The sequence below is a fragment of the Coenobita brevimanus genome, chromosome 92 (assembly GCF_032717465.1).
Source record: "Coenobita brevimanus isolate Jiangsu-jjx chromosome 92, ASM3271746v2, whole genome shotgun sequence".
Taxonomy (NCBI): Eukaryota; Metazoa; Arthropoda; class Malacostraca; order Decapoda; family Coenobitidae; genus Coenobita; species Coenobita brevimanus.
In genome coordinates, this window is record NC_137045.1 from 15,124,233 (window position 1) to 15,143,447 (window position 19,215).

General features: G+C 42.1%; 1 non-coding gene across 1 annotated transcript; it reads left to right on the top strand.

The window, feature by feature from the left end:
* The first annotated feature begins 8,696 nt into the window (after positions 1-8,696).
* TRNAM-CAU (transfer RNA methionine (anticodon CAU)) lies at positions 8,697-8,768 on the top strand. The gene has a single exon. It is a non-coding gene; the product is annotated as a tRNA-Met (tRNA).
* Positions 8,769-19,215: the final 10,447 nt, after the last annotated feature.

Here is a 19,215-nt window from a genome sequence, read left to right on the forward strand (position 1 = left end):
CGGGGCACCATCTTGGATGCTGCTTGCACATCGCATTTCAAGAGATTGAGCAACAACAGCTGCAATGGTATTTTCCCGGCATGTGTGTGTGTGTGTGTGTGTGTGTGTGTGTGTGTGTGTGTGTGTGTGTGTGTGTGTGTGTGTGTGTGTGTGTGTGTGTGTGTGTGTGTGTGTGTGTGTGTGTGTGTGTGTGTGTGTGTGTGTGTGTGTGTGTGTGTGTGTGCGCGTGTGCGAGCGCGCGTGCCGACAACAAGATAACGGGTGAGGATGCATATAACTCCGCATTACTCCCTCGCAGCGAATTTACCTGTCCAGGCCCCGCTGACTTATTAGGGGAGGGGGTGAGGAGGAAACTAAGGAAAGGGGGAGGAGGGGTAGAGAACTAGTGGAAGGGGTGGGGAGGGGTAGAGAACTAGGGGAAGGGGTGAGGAGGGAGTGTTGAGGATGGACCGTGACCGAGAAGGGAAGGGAAGAGGGAAGTGAGTCACGAGTCTCAAGGTCTAGAGCACCGGGTTTTGGTATTGTCCTTGATCCAGTGCCGAGGAAGGGGGCCGAGTTTTCCATTATAGAATAGTAGGGTTTGACATGTCGGCATAGGTATCAGTCCATTCAATATCTAGAGATATTTATTTAACTTGGGAAAGATTTTTAGTATGAAGGGAGGTTAACTGGAGCGATAACTAACCTTCTCCGTTTGATAAGTCTCACCTAAGCTCAGTAAAGTAGTATGGAGGTAGCAGAAATAAATCAGTAAGGTGTCATTGTAGTGAAAGGTTATGCGATGATTAGTAGACGGATTCAGATGAAATTAAATACAGGTGAGTCAGAATTAGATGGAAAATAGATTGTTGGGCTGGCATAACGGACTGCAATTGAGCCAGGATCGGATGCAAGATGATCTGAGTGCAATTAATTCAAGGTTATATGCAAAACTATGCGCTGGAAGGTGGGTTGGATGAATGAGGGAATGCTGACACAGTATTAGGTGGAATGTGGAATGAGATACAGTAAAGTTGAGGACCGCAGCTGAGTAAGGGAAAGGTGGAAAATGGATTAAGATGAATTTGAGAAGGCTGAATCGGTAGAGAGGCGGCCTGCAGTCCTGATGGACCCAGGTTCGAATCCTGGCTGGGGCAGGAACAGTTTAAGGATTTGAATTTCATAAAAGCAGCCTTTCCTGATCTACCAGATGACCCGCCGACATGTTATAAAAGTAGCCCCGCTAATACCAATACACCAGTCCTGTATGAGACAGCCCTAGCATGTATTCAATATGGACGGTGGGTGTTAGCGCCGAAGTGGTGACATGTGGAGGTGTAGGAGGACTACTGGGCCTTGGGAAAGGCTACTTCCCCCGAGATACAGGCCCTGAGCCCTTTTCCCAGAGTCGGACACATAAAAAAAAAAAAAAATGAATGGAAGTACTGTATGTGTTAGTGCCAGTGTGACGGAAGAGATATTTCGAAAAGCAGTTTGGAATGACATAGAGGATTTGTTTTTGTGTTACGATAAGATGGAAGAATGTAGTTTGGAAAGTCAAAGTAAAGGGAAAAAAAGCTGGTAATGAGTACAGGCAGATGGACAATGTATGGTTGCATGTGTAATGGGAAGAAATGGCGAACTTAAGATGAATGATATCCTACTCGTACATCTGAGATAGGACGGTGATGGAGTGAAGGAATGAGGGAAGATAGATGTACCATCAGATAGAAAGAAATGCCACCTAATAAAACAGATATACCAGTAAATAGAAAGATATTCCACCTAATAAACAGATATACCAGCAGATATTTATACCAGCCGATAGAAAGATATACCAGCATTCGAATGATACACCAGCATATAACTATATACCAGCAATAGAAAAATATACCGGCAAGTAGAAAAGTATACCAGCAGACAGAAGATAACACTAGCGAATAGAAAGATATACCAGCAAGTAGAAAGATATACCAGAAGATAGAAAGATATACGAGCAAATGTACATACAGCCTTTATCTTATGCGGAATGTTGTTTGTGTGTGTGTGTGTGTGTGTGTGTGTGTGTGTGTGTGTGTGTGTGTGTTTCCATATTTAGTGATTTTTTTTTTTTAAGAAGCTGGCATTGGTTTTTGGATTTATTTTTGTAAAGGATGGATGATTTTGCAGCTTTCCCACATACTTTTTGGCTCGTGTGCATTCTTGTGAGTTTCCTATCGACATCATCGACATATATATATCTTTTTTCTCTTTTTCATTTTGTTTCTGCTTCAGTTTTTTTTTTTTTTTTTTGCATGTCGTGATTGTTAATATGTTGTTCGTGTGTCCTTGTCGCTATCTTTTATCTCTTAACTGTTGTTTCAGGCGTAATTGTTTGTGAAGTTTTAATTGTGAGTGATGAAATGGGGATTTGAGAGAGAGAGAGAGAGAGAGAGAGAGAGAGGAAATGTGATGTTGAGATTGAAAGATGTTTGTTGCACGTGTGGTACTGTGTGTAGTCTGGTGGTGGTGAAGAGAGAAGCAGAATGTGGTGGAATGAGTAGGTGGCGTGTGATGTGGTAGAAAGCATTGCAAGATGTTGTGATGTGTTGAAGATCTCCTGTTGGTGTGGTTTTGGTGGTGTGTGGAGTGTGGTTGTGTGGTGGTAGTGGTGGTGGTGGTGGTGAGGGTAGTGTGTGATGACTGTGCTGTAATGGTGAGATGGAGAAATATGCTGAATAAGGTTGTGTTGTGGTGGTTGTGGTAGTGTGGTTATATGATATGTGGCGCAGGTGGCAAAGAGTTGGGTGGAATGTGTTAGAGGTTGGTGTTGAAAGCATGATCTGGCGTGGTGGTGGTGGTGTGTGATGTGGTGTGGTGTCGTGGTGAGGTGGTGTGGTATTTGGGTGACCTCTGTGGTGTGGTGGCAGTGTGTGGTGTGGTAGGTGGATGATTGTCGTGGTGGTGTGGTATTTGACGTGGTAGAAATGTGGTTAAATGTTGTGGCGGTCGTGTTCTAGTGTTTGAAAATCGTGTGTGTGTGTGTGTGTGTGTGTGTGTGTGTGTGTGTGTGTGTGTGTGTGTGTGTGTGTGTGTGTGTGTGTGTTGTGGTGAGTGCAAAGTGGTAGATAACAGGTGTGGTGGTGGTGGTGATATATGTTTTGGGATAGATATACTGTGTGTGTTGCGTCATGGTGGTGTGGCAGATGGCGAGTGACAAATGACAAAAGACAGATGTAGCAAGTGACAGTTATGGTAGACGGCAGATGCAGCAGATGACAGATATGGTAAACGGCAGATGGCAAGTGTGAAATTCCAGATATAGCAAATGAAAGTGGCAAATGGATGATGGAAGGCAAACGGCAAATAACAGGTGGCAAATAGCAGATGGCAGAGGGTCGTTATGTTGGGATGTGCATGATGGGTCAGCCTTTATTCAGTTCAGTGACATTTCACCCCCGAATCAATACCCCCACCCCTCCTCCCAGCTGGCCGACTAAGCATAAAAGACAGCCCCTTTTACCCACACACCTGCTCCGGATAAAGCCACTCCAGCAGTTTAGATTATATTTACTTTGACCGTAATTCACCTTTGACTATAGTTCGTTACTGACCGTTTGCTATTTTTACCATATCCAGTTTTCATCATCGTTCAGCTTACATTTTCCTCTGCTTTTGCTTGATGTTTAGCGGGTAGGAATATTGATAAGAATATGACTTAGCGGCACTTGTAGAAAAAGAAAATAAGAAACCTAGGAAAATGGCATTAATCTGACTGTATTGTAGGTATGAGGTTCTAATGGAGGGTGAAAGTCAAGCTAATGGATCCGAGTGGGTTGGAGGTTGGCTGGGGTTCTGCCGTAAATGGCAGCGCCCTTGTGAACCTGTCCCGTGGCTTATTCTTCCCTAGTGGAGAGATCCGGTTCCGCAGTGGACCAGCAAATGGACTGAGCAGGGGATGATAATGGTGGTGGTGGTGGTGCCTAATATGCCTTCTTGATAATCAGACCCAGGACAAATGGGTATCTTGATAAACCCAATGTTTGTTTGCGTCAGAGATGTGATGGTGATTATTGTCTTTAGATGGCTGTGACCAAAGCCTGGGAAGTTAACGCTTTCTTCCCATTCTGTCTGTGTGTCTGCCAATCGGTTTACGGAATACCTAATTCCAAGATTGTAATAAATTTTTCTAGTGATGATCTTGTTGACTCAGGGACGAAATTGGTAAAAGTGGGTTAAAGTACATCAAAGGACAAAGACAGTGGTGACTTTAATTCAGTGTCAGTCATCATGACGCAGTGGAGGTATGCGCTCTACTGAACACCCTTCTGGTTTACTGATCTTTCTTCTGTGCCTCCACCCCTGCTCGAAATGCGGAGGAATACAAATAAAGAAAGAAAGAAAAATGGCGCGGGGAGCAGTCACCCCCATCAGTCCCGCCAAACAAATCCGCAAGGAAAAATTGAGAAACCCTATTATGCAGCACAGTGATTGAGTGAATCTGTTTCGACATTTATGTACTGTCTTAGCTGAAGCCGGCAGGAAAAGGTAGAATAACCATCGTGCACTTGAGAATGAGTGAGGATTATTTCGACATTGACTAGGTTAGGGGAAGCCGGCAGGATAAAGTGAGAATAACCACCTTGCATTATAGAGAATGATTGAGAATATTTCGACATTTACCAGGTAAGGGGGAGTCGGCAGGAAAAAACAAGAAGGACTACCTTGCCTTATAGTGAATGAGTATGGTTATTTTGATATTTACTAAGTTGTGATCTAACTCCCACTCCAGCACCGTTACTCCATCCGCCAGTCATGTCACTCCTTCCCTGTGAAATATTGAGAAAAGACCAAACAGTAACCTGACCTACAGACTTCGTAAAATAGTCATGGTTGGGCGTAGGACTGGTCCCACAAAGGCTATGCTAACTAGGTTAAAGGCTGGCATTTCCAATTACGTGTGTGTGTGTGTGTGTGTGTGTGTGTGTGTGTAAGAGAGAGAGAGAGAGAGAGAGAGAGAGAGAGAAGGACTATTACAGCAATTATAGCACTAACTGAGGATGAACTACTGTAAAAATATTTGATGTTTTATGGCATTCTGTGCATGATAGAAAAGCCGTGTTATCTGTGCATGGGAGAACTGCTTGCTGCTAGACCTGAATGACGTAGCTCCTCATGATCTGTGAGCTGTGAATGACTCAAGGACATGGAAGTCTAGAAGAGCTGTGCAGTGTTCTAGGAAGTGTGTGCGATGTTAGACCCCTGGAGGATATAGACACTGCACAATCCTGGAAATGCGTGGAGTAAAACCAAGCATGACTCCCTCAGTGCAGTCGTATCCTGGTCTCCCGAGTTACCTGGTGTACCTGTCTTATGTGGGATTTGTGTTAGTGGGTCTTGTGACTTGTGATAAGAGTGTTGTGCTAGTGTGCTCTGCTAGGTTGTTAACAATGTGTTGTAGTGTTACAGTGTGATGATAAAATGCTTCAGAGTGCTCAAAACTAGTGCTTAGTGAGATTTTTACTTGTGCTGAGACAAGTGCGTGAATTTTACTGTGTGTTTGGGTCATACTAGTTTTACTCTAAGTTGGCCTAAAATTGCCATCTCACCATCTTGAATGCCGAGTCGTAACAATCGATTAACACTTAAATATGATGCTAGTAACGAAGAAGCGCTGTAGAAGGGATGTAGATTGCCGTATTGCCTTATTCTGCCCCAGAGCTACTGGAAATAAACTGGAAAAGGATGAAAATCCGGGCCAAACTGTAAGGTAAAAGAACTGTAGTGAGAGAGAGATGGGTTCCGTACCAGAGATAAGTGTTTCCTGTGAGAAAAGCTACTTTGAGTTAAAAGAAGAATTTCTTAAATTAAAGCAGGAAACACAAGTTCTTAGGCAAGAAATGGCTGAATGGAGAGAGTTAGTAGAAGAGTTGCTTGAGACGAAGAATGAGAGAAAGGCTGAAGGATGCAGGCTTGTGAATAAGGCTGCAACTAAGCTCACTCTTAAAACGCAAGCGAGTGAGGAGTGTAAAAATGCATTCAACGCTTTGGGTGACGAGTGCGAGAGGGAGGACGTGAGTGATGTGAAGAGTGAGGGGTCTGGCGGCGGTCTGGGTCGTGCCGGACCATCCCTACCGGCCACTGGAGCTACACGAATTAAAGGTGAGAAAAAGTTATACTAACTGGAGGCTCTCAGGTAAGGCATTTAGACAGAGAGCTACATACTTCTCTTAGAAGTAGGGCCAAAGTAGGAAATGTATCGGATAAGATTGGCAACATAATGAAAGATAATGGAGATAATCCCATTATCTGCATTAGAATTGGAGGCAGTGATGTTGGTAGGGGTGGGAGTGAGGTACTGTGGCAACAGTATAAAGAGATGTTGGACAAAGTTCGGAGGAAGGGTAGGATTCCTGTTGTTCCTGGAGTTCTGCGGAGAAGAGTTGGTAGGGAGTGGATGTCCAGAGCAGTAGGACATAATTGTCGTTACACGGATCATGCAAAACCATTTGCGGCCAACAGGGACAGGTTCTACGGACACAACGCCAAAGTACAGCAGGGATGGGATACATCTTAGTAGGCAGGTGGTTTCTACTTTAGCATGGTATGTGGGAGTTGGGGGAGTTTTTTTTTTTTTTTTTTTTTTTTTTTTTTTTGAGTTAAGTGTTAGATGTATAGTAAGGTCTAGCAAATCCACTCAGGGATCCTTAACATCAGGTTAAGATAGATACAACGAAATGTGCAAAAACGAAAGAAAAATTTTTTTATTAGTGTATAGAGACATCCACTATAGCTCCTCATATACAAACGGGCGATGATGGCATTGAAAATTGTCGTACTCATATAAGCAGAGAGAATAGTTTCCCATTTAGAATTAAGAATACCGAAAGTACTTTCCAGGGTAGTAACTAAAGTGCTAGTAATAATTTTCAGATGTATTATACCAGCAGTAGGAACTTACGTAGCAAAATTATCGAACTGAAGGCTATTATTAGTACGGAGAAAATAGATATTGCCGTTATTAGCGAAACGCAGATGAATACAGAGACGCGAATTTTAGGCAGAATGTCTGATCCAGGGGTATAATATTTTTCAGTCTAATCGTTTGAGAAGGAAAGGGGAGGGATAGTTATTTACTTAAAGGATTCATTAAATTGTTACAGTTAAACTGGAAGTTTTTGGACTGAAATTAGTAATAACAAGGAGGAATTAGCCTTACGGGCTATAAACAGACCTTCGAAATTAAGCAGAGAAAATAGCAAAAACGTTTGGGAGGACATTAAAGAAGCATCATAATCCAGCCCAGTAATTACTGTAGGAGACCTTAACATGCCAAGGATTGATTGGCAGAATCTGACAGGGGATGCAATCTGGGGAATTTCTAGAAGTAGTGCAGGACAGTTTCCTCTATCAGTATATCAGAGAGGACAGCAGAGGTAGTAATATATTTAATTTTGCTTTTATCTAGTAGAGAAAACATAATTCATGATACAGAAGTTGGCGGACGACTTGGGAAAAATGACCATGAAGAAACTGAGTTCAAATTTAATTAGAAGGATCGTATTATTGAAAACCTATCGATGTTAATCAACCCATTAGAGGTCAGATGCCTACTAAGGTATTTCGTTCTGGTTACCGCCGAAACATTTTATTCTGGCAGCTGATAAATAAATTTATTCATTAAAGGGAAACCTCTACCGTCTGGTGATTTAACTCTGAGTCACCATTTGACGATTTCGGTCTATTACATTGTTAGTTTATCCCAAGTGGAGATGTCCGGGGCTGCAGTGGAAGACGATAAGGACAGAGCATTGAGATCCCCCGCACGGACTGACCGGATATGTGGCCTACCTGACGCAGGGCACCTTATTACAGTGACCCTCTCTCTGTAGGCCAGGCAGGGATGGCGTTGGGGGTACGAGGGTGAATAGTAGGAGGTGGGGGAGGGGTGCGTAGTGGGAGATGGGGGTGGGGTGCGTAGTGGGAGGTGGGGGTGGGATGCGTAGTGGGAGATGGAAGGGACGCTGAGTCATTAGGGATGGCGTAGGGGGTGGTTCTCTATGTGGGGTTTTAAGGGGGAGGGGAGAACAACAAGGGGAGGTAAAAGGAAGGAAGGGGGGACAGGAAAGAAGGGAGTAGGAATGCGGGGAATGGGGGAAGGGAAGATGAAGAGAGAGGGATGAGGGGAATGGGAATGAGAACTGGGGAGAGGAGTGGGAGGGGAAAGGGGGGGAAGGGGAATGAGAAAAGAGGAAGGAGGAAGAGGAGGATGGGGAAGAGGGAGAGAGGAAGCGGGTGGTGGAGGTGAATGTGTCCTTGATGCTATAAGAGAGAGAGAGAGAGAGAGAGAGAGAGAGAGAGCAGTGGAGGACAGGGTGGTGGTGTGAGACACTCTTTATGGACGGGTTGGTAGGTGAGGAGGCTGTGTGTGTGTGTGTGTGTGTGTGTGTGTGTGTGTGTGAAAGAGGATTTGTATACGAGAGGGAGCGTGCAGAATTCTAGTAAATCTCACTGCTGGAGGATATCCTAAGCTATTGTTAGCGGAAATAAAACCCCAGAAGCACAAGGTCGGCCTGGAGCAGTGAAAGGGTTAAGAGGTGTGTGGAATGTTGAAGATAAAGGTGATTGTGTGTGTGTGTGTGTGTGAGAGAGAGAGAGAGAGAGAGAGAGAGAGAGAGAGAGAGAGAGAGAGAGAGAATAGCGAAGTTACCCTCCGAGTTAAAGGTGGTGTTATGAAGAGCAGAGTGGCGCAGTGGAAGCGTGCTGGGCCCATAACCCAGAGGTCCGTAGATCGAAACTACGCTCTGCTACATAATGTTTTTACTTAGAATGGAGAGAGAGAGAGGTGGGACAGTGAATTGTTTTATTAGGTTTGATTTGGAGAGAAAACATACTGAGAGAGAGAGAGAGAGAGAGAGAGAGATGCGAGTGAATGTGTTATACTGGCTTAGATTTACAGGAAAGCATACTGAGAGAGAGAGAGATAAGGCAGTGGATGCGATAGTGAGTGAGAGAATGATCCAAGGAAATCAAAGAGGTTAAATGAATGATCATTGAATATGTCTCAGTAAGTAACTCAGTACCTTTGAGTGAAAGTGAAAGAGTGAGTGAGACAGACTACCTAAGTGCACGCTTGATGACACCAGATAATGACTGCTAGGGAGAGGGGTTGCCGGTTACTTACGAACTGCAACGGCTTCAACGGTTTCAACATTTTTTTTTTTCTTTTTTGAGTGGGTTTGAGGGGTTAGCGTTCGGAATTATCGCTCGTTTTTTTTTTTTTTTTTTTTTTTTTAATCATGTCAAACTTCTTGCTTAATCTCCTAACTGCAGAGGCGTAGCCAGGTGGAGGCTGGATCCAGCGCCACCCCCCCCCCTTTGAATAAGATGAATGGGAAGGTAGTGATGCCTTTTATTTATAGTTTTATTAAGTCATTTGATGTTACTGTTTCCTGGATCGGGATAAAGTCAATTCACTGTCGTAACTCAGGTTTTGATATGCAGAAGGGACAAGGAGGGCCTTAGAATCTTCCTTATGGTCCTGTTCTAACTTCATGAATAACTAGAAAGCGCCCAGAGAGCGCATACCTCCGCCAATGCTATTCATTAGAAAGGATCCGGATCTGAATCCGCCCCCAAATTTAATCAGTTCTCTCTTGGTGCATGGCCCACCTTTCCACAAAATTTCATTGAAATTCATTGAGAACTTTTGGGGATATTGTGCGGGATACTCCGGGTCCGAATATGTCCCCAAATTCAATTATTTCTTCCTTGGCCCATGATCTACCATTACGCAAAATATCATCAAAATCCGTGTATAACTTTTTGAGTAATCTCTGATCCAGATCCGTGGATATAGGATCCGGATCCGGATCTGCTCCAAAATTTAATCAATTCTTTCTTGATCCATGGCACCTTTCCAGAAAATTTCATTGAAATTCATCGAGAACTTTGGGAGATGTTTTGCGGGATACTCTGGATCGGGATCCGGATCCGGCCCAAAATTTAAGAATTCCTTCTTTGGCCCATGACCCACCCTTCCACAAAATTTAATCAAAATCCGCTCATAACTTTTTGAGTAATCCTGCTAGCAGACAGACACAGACAAACAGACCACTGCGAGGTAAAACATAACCTCCTTGGCGGTGGTAAATATGAAGCTGTGACACGAAAATTACAGCAGGTTTTAATTGTTATCTGCAGGAAGATCAGAGAAAGAGGGTGCACAAAGCTTCCCTTGTCTAGTTTTTTCCTGTAAAATTATTTCTAGAATACGACGGGGAGTCTATAGTAAACAAGAACAATCCAAGATTGCAGACCTCCGCCAAGGCTGAACAATCCCCCATTTGTTTGCAAGCATTGTAGGCATTATTTATCGTGTCAGAAGCAAAAATGTTGAAATTGCCACTATCCCGCATTGGTAAAGAATCCTTTGAAAAGTTCCAGGATCCGGATGATGATGCAGATCTCCACCAAAACCTAATGGGTTGTTCCTTGTACCATACCCTACACCTCCAAAAAATTTTCAGCAAAATCCGTTCATAACTTTTTGAGTACTCGTGTTAACAGACACACAGACAAACAGACCAACGCCGGCAGAAACTTAACCTCCTTGGCGGAGGTAATAATTTTGAGAATCCTACCCTTTTGCTGTTTAACACTAGCTACTTTTTTTTTTTTTTTTTTTAAATATTTTCCAAATAGCCATATCTCAAGACTAATGACAGCCAAAACTCAGCCCCTCCCTCCTCATAACAAAATCCTGGCTACGCCCATGACCAGATGAAACCGTCTAACGTTGACTGGAACTTAATACTAAAGCCGACCTGACAGTGAGGGGATTGATGGTTACTTTATCATGCATAGCTCTCTCTCTCTCTCTCTCTCTCTCTCTCTCTCTCTCTCTCTCTCTCTCTCTCTCGCTCATGTATTGTATGACGTTGAATCCCTTTATCATGCAGTTGCTGTGCCATTCAGTTAGTCATGCATTTCTTATATAATGGACTGTTCCTTTATAATTCAGTCTCTATTTCACACAGACTCTTTACCATGCGGATACTATAGCATTCACACCATCATGCAGTTACTATATCATCCATTTCCTATGTCAGTCATATTTCCAACGCAATGCAGTTTATATCATGCACAGGTCTTATATAACACGGCACGCTGTTTTTATTTATGGACGCAATTATCAAGTGTGGAATCATGCAGGTCTACAGTCATGCACAAGGAAGGGAGCTGTATAATCATGGACGAAATAAAACCTAAATTTCTACTTGTTTTAGTTCGATGACAGTTTTTGATTTAATTTTTTGCCATCACCAGACTCTTATTCATTATTTTTCCCTAATAGTCAAGAGGTTTGTGAAAGCATTTTCTTTAAGGAAGTAATGTTCCAGTTCATTTGACTGGTGTTGATTAGCAAGATGGCATTACTTTCGGACACTTTAGAAATTTAGAGACGTATAGACGAACTTTTGACCGCAACTGTCCCTCCCCCCTGTGTGTGTGTGTGTGTGTGTGTGTGTTAGGTGTCCATGTACCAGATCGTTTATTAGGCTATGCACTGCTCATTTTGTTATCATGCAGACATGTTCCTTCTCTGCTCCCCCCTGGTCGTGACTGACAGATAGGGTAAGTGCCTAATTAGAACCACGCCATGTCTTCACTGTCGAACCATAAAGAGTCATTAATACGTCGCAAAATCCCACATGAAAGCCAAATTTCTAAAGTGAAAGTTTTTTGCCAACCATAATTTTTCCGTTCCCCTTACAGTAGTACATGTTTGCTGCACCCGTAACGTTACTTAATTACTTTTTTTTTAATTATTACTCTCATCCTGACCTTGTGCTGTCTGTGATCGATACAAGACCTGAATACCTCAGAGAGAACTTGAATGCTTGCCTGAATGAATCATGGTAAGAGAAAACGGTTTTGCTTATAAATCACAGAAAACGAGGGCCATAGGGAAGCTGGTGTATTCTTCCACACCGTTGCATATGACGAGGATATCATCATCATCATCATCATCATCATCATGAAGGGGGAGTTGGGGAGTAAACGCGGAATCGCCGTGGGACGCATAGCGTCATTCACCCTCCCACACCACCCACAGGAATACTTTCGTGCAACCCTCCAAGCAGCGACTTTTCCCTCTACTTTCGACATAAATGATCTGCTCCAGCCATGAGTTCCGTGGCCTTCCCCTTGGTTTTCTCCATCCAGGGTTAACCATCTTAGAGATCCCACTGCGGGCAAGGTCAGCCTCTGGAAAACGGACCCCATGCCCATATAACTGAGTTGGCTTCGGCTCAGTCTGTTGGAGTAGTCGCTCGTTACGTACCCGGTCATGCCAGCGATACTCCTTATTCCTGCAAAGGTGTTTAGTACCAAAGAAGTCAGTTCGCTTCAAGTCGCAGTTTAGTGTCCATGTGTCACAGCCATAGAGTAAGACAGGTAGGCTACTACCAATGCCATGAAGATGCGAATTTTCGTCCTTCTTCACAAATAACGGCATTGTCAAACACATGAGCTGAGTGAGTTTATAACCACGTAGGCCAGACCGATGCGACGAGAAATCTCATCGTCTGACCTACCGTTGTTATTTACCACATTACCAAGATAAGTGAATCTTTCCAAGACTTCGACATTCTCACCACATGCTTGGTCAGACCCAACTGCATCATCCAATAATCCACCAAATGCCAGAAGTCCAGAACCTTGGTCTTGGCGGCCAAAGAAACCTGTAACCCCAGTGGCTTTGCATTCTTGAGGGCACTTAGTTGTATCTCCGGCGACTCCGCAAGGATAACTGTATCATCAACAAAGTCAAGGTCAGTAACCCTGAAATTGCCAGTTGATATTCCACAGTGACTTTGACTCACAACCTGGACAGGTACTCAGTCCATGCTCCTGTTGTAGAGCCAGGTAGCAAGGACACATGCCAGACTTACTTCAGTACTTTTTTTTTTTTTTTTTTTTTTTTTTTTTTTTTTTTTGGAGGAAGAAGGAACCAAAGGCTAGGAGCCCGCAAAACAGTTCCTTCCAAGAAAAAACCAAAACAATACAAAAGAGAGCCAAATTCAAGATCCGTTCATTTCGAGATGCCTGGACACACTGCTTTTGAAAGACTGGAGATCTTACTGGGAAGAAGTCGGATGTTCCTCGTCCACAATTGACAGCTCTCTCTGTCTTTTAATACAGGCCAGCAGTTAACCGGATTATCCCTGCAGGGATCCCACGGAGTCGCAGGAGTTCCCATAGTACCTCCCGATTTACTGAGTCAGTGCCTTCATGAGATCCACATGGGATTCAAGCAGACCTTGTCGATACTCAAGGCGCGTTCCACGATATTCGAGGAGCTGTGATGCGGTCAGCTGCAGACTTCTTGGGTGTGATTTCGGACTGCTCAGGCCTCTGATACTTTAGCAAATGGTTCCAGATATACACCAGGAGAGTGTGGGCAAGAAACTGGCCTGGTATGCTGAGCACTGTAATGCCAGGTCTCCTTCTTCCTTTTCCAAACGAGGATAGCTACTGTAATTTGCGTCGTTGCTGCTTGGACTGTGTAGAATATTCAAAATTAAGGACTTATTCAGTATTTATATATATGGTAGTGAGGGAAGGAGGGATAACTAAGGAGGGAAATGGAGGAGCGAGGGAAGGAGGGAGAGGAGATAACATTAAATCTGAATCATCCCTTCTATAATTGCTACCCCATTTGTCACCATAAACTTTCTAGACACGTATGTATTTGAGGTCAGGAACGTCCCTATAACAGCACAGTTGGTCCCTCGTGCCTGTCTCTATTTATTGCAGAAGAGAATCGTGACCATAAAACAGTATCAGACACAGTGATCGTGACTGCGCGGCCATCTTTCTAATGTTTATCTAGGGTGCGTAGATTGTATCCTTGACCCTCCATATTTGACACATTTTCCAGGCAGTGAACACAACCTAACTTCTTCACGACGATGACTTCCTTTTATATTGGCTACTTTGACATTGTTATTATTATTATTATTATTATTATTATTATTATTATTATTATTATTATGGGGGGTAAATTTGACTAGTAACCAAGAAGATTCGAACCTTACAACAAAGGCTCATCAGTTTCATGCAACCACAATTTAAATAGATTAGGGAGTGACCAAGTGTCACTAGATGAAAATGAACTAGGTATACATGATTTTGTTCAGCAATAGGAAGAATATACGGCCTGTTTTGACTTGGGTTGGCGGGAGGGAGGGAGAATTCGTAGTCAGTCACATTTCGTCTCAAGGCCGACCACCACAATACATCACTGCCGATTTAGCGATAAAGAAATCCTCTCTCCTTCACTGGAAATAGTCTACTAATTCCCAGTCCTCAAGGTGTAGTTAATTTTGCTCGGGAAAATGGCTACACGCACTCTCTCATGTATACTGTACGTGCTTGCAAGGTGCGGCACGTCATACTGTTTGAAGGGATCACAGTTTCTAAGATATGGTGACTCATATGTTTTTGATATTGTGACTCATACTTATTTTTCCATCGTATACAGATTTATAGTTTCTGGGAATAATAATCTATCTATCTATCTATATATATTTTTTATTGCCAGGCACCTACTCTCAAAGTTCATTTTACCATATATATATATATATATATATATATATATATATATATATATATATATATATATATATATATATATAATATTATTTAGTGGGTAATTACGGCACTTCAGTCGGATTGAGCCGGTGAAGGTTTATATCCAAGGGATGGTTGGGGTTTATTGCTCACGTACTGCCACTGAGGGATGATTGAGGCTGGTCACTCTCATCTTAAATGTCAGGACCAACTTGCCTAGCCCCGGGCTCCAATGCTCCTCATGGGGCAATGTAGGATTGGATGATGAATGAATGAAATATATATATATATATATATATATATATATATATATATATATATATATATATATTCGAGAAACTACAGTAACGGAAACGATGGATAACAAAGATTTCGTGGCACCGCATTTTATTGCTAATTCTATCAGGCGCAGAACCATTTATTCAGTTTTATCTCTTTTGCTCCTGTAGACGCATTTGTTACTACTATTTGTTGGCTAACAGTACATTATTATATTATACAGTATTTTTATTAGTCAGTGAGTTACTGTCAGTAGGTGTGGGATGCATTATAAAAAAGGGTATAGCTAATTAAGATTCAGTTTAGCCACTTCTTAAAAGTTTGATACTTAGAGTACATTATAAATATTACCACTGTTTTTAAGGACTGTGGTACCGAGTGAGTAGATGTGGTCTATAGTTAATTGTCAGAGTTAATTAGTACTTACGTTTTAACCTATTTTCTACTTACATATTTACTTACTTTATTACTGTACTTGGGTTTTCCGTTTTGTGTTCGTGTCTTGGTGAGTTAATTATTCAAGTTTAATTAGAAGCTGTCTGGTGCAGTGTAATTAGGGATCGTTAGTCTAATGTGGTTTCGGTTATATTGCATTTAATCTTTTTGTGTTTTCGCGATTGTACTAATTATATTTCTTATTTACAAACTTCACTATAATTTGTGTGGGTGTCATCATTCGCGGTCAAGGCCATTTTGAGGAGAGGCTATAATGAGAATGGAGGATTTATCTTTGTTGTAATTACTACCTTATTTCTCTTATCGGTGCTCATTTTTTCTTACGTTACCTCAATTTATTTGTGACCAGGCATTCGTACTCATCATCGCCATCATCATCATCATCATCATCCAGACCTCCTTTCATCATCACCATCATCATCCAGACCTCCTTTCATCATCATCATCATCCAGACATCCCTTCCCACCCCAAGTGATACTAAAACTACATCAGAGAAATTACCAAAAAAAAAAAAATATAAAAAAAAATACAGGTTCTCTCTTCACTAAAACTACATTTTTAAAAGTCATAGTATTAAAGAAATCAATTAATATTTACTTCTGAGGGAATTCAGAAGAACCACATATTCTCCATGACGAGATCCGACCACCGTATCCTCAAAGTGACTTAAGAAAACCTTGATCTTCTTCTATATTTAGCTCACCTGCTTCCTAGCCAGTCCGCCCTGTCATTGAGGAGAGGCATACTGTACTTCACACCTTCCTTGTGGAGTGGTCACGTCCTCTGTTGGGTGTGGTGGGGTGTGTGTGCGTGGAGGGGGGATAGGTGTGGTTGTGTGTGGGTGTGTGTGTGGATAGATGGAAGTGGGGGTGGGGGTGTAGATGAAGGGGTTTTGTGTGTGTGTGTGTGTGTGTGTGTGTGTGTGTGTGTGTGTGTTAGAATAATACTTCCAATGTGTCTCTGACTATCGTCATTTATTACAATTGCAGTACCGGTAGTTTCAATTTTTCTTTTTGTTTATTTTCTCTCTGTCGCACCACAGTCTCCCTTGTGCCGATGGCCACATTTCACGACACACACACACACACACACACACACACACACACACACACACACACACACACACACACACACACACACACACACACACACACACACACACACACACACACACACACACACACACACACACACACACACACACACACACACACACACACACACACACACACACACACACACACACACACACACACACACACACACACACACACACACACACACACACACACACACACACATGACAAAAGAGTTTAATACTTCTACCACACACGATTCTGTTTGGACCCACCAATAAACGAACACAGGACACGCACACAACACGTCATACACGCAAGGAACACACAGAAAACGCACATAGGGCAACATCAATTAACGCACACATAATTGCAAACTTCATACAAATAACTAGCACACACATGATACTCACATAATAATACATACACAGAGCTAACGCACACATGACACCATATACATGTAGCTCATGTATACTCTCTCTCTCTCTCTCTTGCTTATAATAACTTTAAACCATCATGCTCCTTCAGTAAACACTTCCACACATATTTCATAAACAACAGGTACACTTACTCAGTGTACACACACACACACACACACACACACACACACACACACACACACACACACACACACACACACACACACACACACACACACACACACACACACACAGCCAAAACAAACCTTGTTCACGACCATAGTGTGGTCGTGGGGGTAACAGGCATAAACAGTGTCACTTGACTTTTGTCTTATTATTTTGTTGTTGTTGTTGTTATTATTATTATTATTATTATTATTATTATTATTATTTTGTTTTTGTCATTGTTGTTGTTCCTCACATGAGTCACGATCTGCAGTAATTTTTCTGTACTGGTTTTAATCATTTTCTCAGTTTATTTCTGTTGATATACAAATTTATATACCGGTACCAATCTATACGTTTAAGGGTTAATGAAGGCTTCTAATCCCTCCCTGTCGAAAGTCTTTACCAAGCTGTTTGAAATATTCTGAAAAAAAAGGTTATATATATATATATATATATATATATATATATATATATATATATTATATATATATATATATATATATATATATATATATATATATATATAATTGGCTATGGTGGTAGTATTAGAAGTAGTAGTAGTAGTTGTTGTTGTTGTTGTTGCAACCCCAGTCTCATATTATGAACGTGAACCCAGTGAACTGCAGACTGAAGTTACCCGACTCCTGCAGTCCGCCATCCTCCTTTTAGGGGACAGGAAGAGAAACACTGATACTGGAGGATAAGTAGAGAAATGAGGGATCTGTGAAAGCCCGTACAGCGTAGCCACACGATCATATCGGTGCCACCACGTGAAGGCGTTCCTTTCAAACCCCAGTGATGGTGGTGTAGAGGAGTAATAGACTGAATTACTGGGATGATAGTGTTTCTTTTTACACAGCTCCGAGTATCTTTTTTTATTTTTTTTCCTTGTAGTTTGAGGCTTTCATTTTGTTTCTTTTCTCTTTCTTGGATGATAGCGGTGACGAGATGCGACTTGCGTGTTCTGGGTGTGTGATGTCGTGTTAGAGGTCATCTATAATTCACATATATGGCACAACTTCACCCACTGCTCTTGCTTAACTTCTCTAAACGGCTGTTGTGATGTGAGATTTTATGCTGCGGTTAAGTATACTCTTATTATGGATGCGTAATTAGAGGATGGCGCTCCTGTTAATTGATGGTAATTAGTAGTGGATGGTTTTTACCGGAAGAGAGAGAGAGAGAGAGAGAGAGAGAGAGAGAGAGAGAGTACTAATAAAGCCCTACTGTACTATACACGCAAGTCATATTGAGTGTATTGTTACCATGGTGTGTGTGTGTGTGAAAGGGTTAACTGGGACTGTTTTTAGCCCTTTCAGTCCTGTGACGTTTAGCACTGATTTGTTTTAGCTTCCTACTGTCGATTATATTAAGCATACACAGTTATTAAATTTTTAGCTAAGGGGTCAGTGGAAGGTATACATAACCCTTCCTGTTCTTAGTGTCTTCTGTGAGCTAAGTAAAAATATTCGGATTGTTGGAGTTAAAGGTGACAGAGAAATTAATCTCTTAGGTGTTGTAGTCCGTTTCTTTTACCTTGACAAAATCCCCAGCCCCTTTCAGCTCAGTTGATGGCCAGGTGTAGGTTACTCAGATTGGAGGATGGATTTGACTAGTTACCAAGGAGATTCCTGCCTCGTATTCAAGCTGTTAGATTAGTAGAGTTCCGTAAGATTAATGCTTACTGACTACAGAGTGAGCCTCCTAATTCGACGAGAACTTGGTTTAACGGTGTTCACGAGTCTCTCTCTCTCTCTCATTTTTTATTTCTTAACAACGACATGATGGACTGAGACGACCGTATCACGCTATATGTGGGCGTGGGTGATTCAGGTCGGCAGGTGAGGTGATATGGTAGCCACCAGGTAGTCGTCCTCATTTTTTTATACGGCTACTGAATCATCGTCGTTATTATTGTTTTCGTTTTCGTCGTCGTCGTTGATGTCGTCATTGTCCTCGTTTTCATCGTCTTCATCATAGTTGTCATGGTTTTCACAATTATTGCCTTCATCATCATCATCATCATCATCATCATCATCATCATTATCGGCGTCTTGTTCATCACCATAATTGTCACATCATTATTGTCGTCGTCGTCATCATCATCATCATCATCATCATCATCATCATCATCATCATCACTATAACTTTTTCCCACGTAAGTAGAGCACAAAAACAGTAGATAAAAATATAGAACACTCAAGTGAGCGCTCAACAAAAA